Source organism: Bison bison, unplaced genomic scaffold (genome assembly GCF_000754665.1).
Source record: "Bison bison bison isolate TAMUID 2011002044 unplaced genomic scaffold, Bison_UMD1.0 scf7180017864353, whole genome shotgun sequence".
In the NCBI taxonomy this organism is placed as follows: Eukaryota; Metazoa; Chordata; class Mammalia; order Artiodactyla; family Bovidae; genus Bison; species Bison bison.
This window is the reverse complement of record NW_011494925.1, coordinates 3,843,339-3,845,957: the sequence shown is the minus strand read 5'-3', so window position 1 is coordinate 3,845,957 and position 2,619 is coordinate 3,843,339. Positions and strand designations below refer to the sequence as shown.

The 2,619-nt window shown below is 54.6% G+C and overlaps 1 protein-coding gene across 1 annotated transcript in view; it reads left to right on the top strand.

Moving 5' to 3' along the window:
- The window catches only part of ZADH2 (zinc binding alcohol dehydrogenase domain containing 2), a 10,014-nt gene that overhangs the window by 426 nt on the left and 6,969 nt on the right, over positions 1-2,619 (top strand). The gene's annotated exons all lie outside the window — the stretch shown is intronic.

Genomic DNA, 2,619 nt, shown 5'->3' with positions numbered 1-2,619 from the left:
TGTGAAGTTTCCGCACCCCCAGCAGCGGCGCGGCGGGCCCCCCGCCCGCACCGCCGTGGAGGAGTTCCTGCCCGCAGAACCGGCCTGCCCGCCTGCGGGGCACCAGCTCCGCAGGGTGTGCGCCCCTTCCCCGCGCTGGGTCACCAGGGCCGGTCCCCGAACTGGGTGGTCGGTTGGAGTTCTGGAGCACCGGCTGCCATGTTGGATGCTCTCAACTTGGGTTGCTTTAAGATCCACACCTCTATCTTCCTTCCACAGATGCCAAGAATCCCTTTAATATAAATAGGATATTTATAGTCACCGCTTGACCTCTAACTTCTACCTTGAAATCCGTCACAGAAGAAGGGGGCGCGTTTTCTGCTTGTGGGGAGGGGGCGGACCTCTGCCTGTCCCTCTCCTTACTCTGCTGGAAAATATGCCCCTACCCCCAAAACTGTGGCAAGATCCTTTATTCTAGCAAACGTTGTCAGTAAGGGTGGCATTTTACCGATTTTTTTTTTTTTTTTTTAAGAATAGAGGCTCAATACTTCACTACAGGTTAGTTCATTTTAATCCCAGACCAAATCGCCCCGAACAGTGTCAACTGCATGAAAATTATGTGCAAGAGCTTCTCATTTTAATCGTAATAATAATAATATGCTCCGGAGTGAATGGATTCAGCCCAAATTCACATGTTTGGAAAGGTGTCTGGGTGGTTTTAATTGTGCTCCGTCTGACTTTGTCTTTCAGCGGAACCTTTTACACGTGTCTTTCCATTTTAACAGAAAATACAAATTCTTTATTCACAGTGATAGAGGTGCTTTTTAAGACATCGATTTAGCATAATCAAGTTTATCATTTAGGAAAGGTGTGAGAAGGGGGCCTAGAATCCTTCTAGAACGTGCCCACGCCTTTCCTTTATCCACTTCTGGCCTTCGGCTTTCTAACATCCGAGGAAATCCCGCTTCCCTCCTCAGAAAAGAGAAGAAAATAAAGGGAGAAAGACTCCGACTCCCTCTGGTTCAGTTCACGCACTATTTTTAGATTTCTCTTTTTTTGCAAGATACTGCCACATTATTTCGTTTCCAAATATTTCTAACGATTTTCTGTTCAAATGTAAGATAATGGAGCAAAGAGTTTGTAGGACCGGCACAGAGAAGGTGGGGGATGGGGAGGGCATTTTTGATAAACCGTTTGTTGCTCAAGGGAGGGTAACTATTCCTGCTCATTCTCCAGGCCGAGATTTTTTTTTCCTTCATTCTTCCTTTTCTTTATCCCCCTTTTTTCTTTTTCTTTCTTTTCTTTCTTTTTTTTTTTTAAGGAAGGTCTGGTTTGGCGGACTTTGTCTTCCAGTATTGAAGGTTTTGCTCTGGACTTGAGTCTTCGGGTTTGATTTTTGTTAACAGAAAACCCATTGCCTTCCCTCGGACCGCTGCCCTGTTTCACAATAAACATGACGAAAGGGCTCATCGCTTTTTAGTGTAAATAAACCGAGTGACTCTGTAAGGGTATATATTTGGGGAGAGCCCCAAACATCCCGTTCTTTTTCCCGGGGCTCCTCGATTTTTGTCTTTTGCGAGGGTCTGCCTGTCGGATCGCTAGACCCCTGCACTCATTAAAAGCACGTAGTTTAAATTAAAGGGGTACAGACGAGTCTCCAAATGCACGCATCCTCCCTAGCGCGTCTTCTCTTTCTTTTTCTCGCTCACTCGCCCTTTCTGTCCGCTGCTCCCCAAACCCGGACACGCGCCTGCCGCTCTTGAACTTGTTTCTGATGGAGCCGAAGGCGCCGGCTCCCACTCCTCCCAATCCTCTTCCCAAAGCCCAGGTAAGAACCAAGGCGCGTCCGGGCAGTGGCGGGTCCACACCAGCCGCGGTGGCGGCGCAGCGTCAAAGCGGGGGTTCAGGGAGAGGTGGGGGCTCGCAACCAGAGGCTGGGCGATCCTGGAGAGGGTGAGGTGTGCGGAGCCGAGCAGGAACTCCGGATTCCTTCACCGACGACGCAGGCGATTTAGAAGACGGCAGGGTAGGGTAGAAAGACACGAAAAATGGGGGTGCCTGCGAGGCCAAGGTCACGGTCTGGCCGCCGGCGGCTTCTGTCGCGAGGCCGATGAGCTCAGGAGCGCCGCATGCCCCGGGATCCCCTGGCACTAGATCGCCCCAGGGCCCGAGCTCGGCGGCCGGTGTGGACTGGGCGCGCCCGCCGGGATCCCGGCTCGGCCCAGGGAGGCTGAGGTCATGGTCGCGGGCCTGGGCGGCGACCCGGGCGACTCCAGTCCGCTCCGGGAGTCGGACTCACGGATCGCATCTGTCCGTGGTGGCAGTGGAGAGACCGCGGGACGACGGCACCGGCCGGGCAGTCGGTGGAGGCCGGGCACTTGCGAGGGGAGATAGTCCCAGAAGCGCGGGTTTCTGGCGCCCTGCAGGTTCGGCCCGGGCGCATCGAGGGCGCCGCGGGGAGCGGGGACGTGGACCGGGCGCGGGGCGGGCCCTGTGGTCTCCGGCTCCCGCTCCAGCGCTGGCCGGGCTCCACCGCAATGTCTGATTTGGGTTTTTAAGCAAAGCCCCCTTGGTGAGCTCAAGCTGCCGCTGGTGGGCTGCAGCCGCCGAGCTCCCGACAGAGCCCACCCTGCCCCCCAA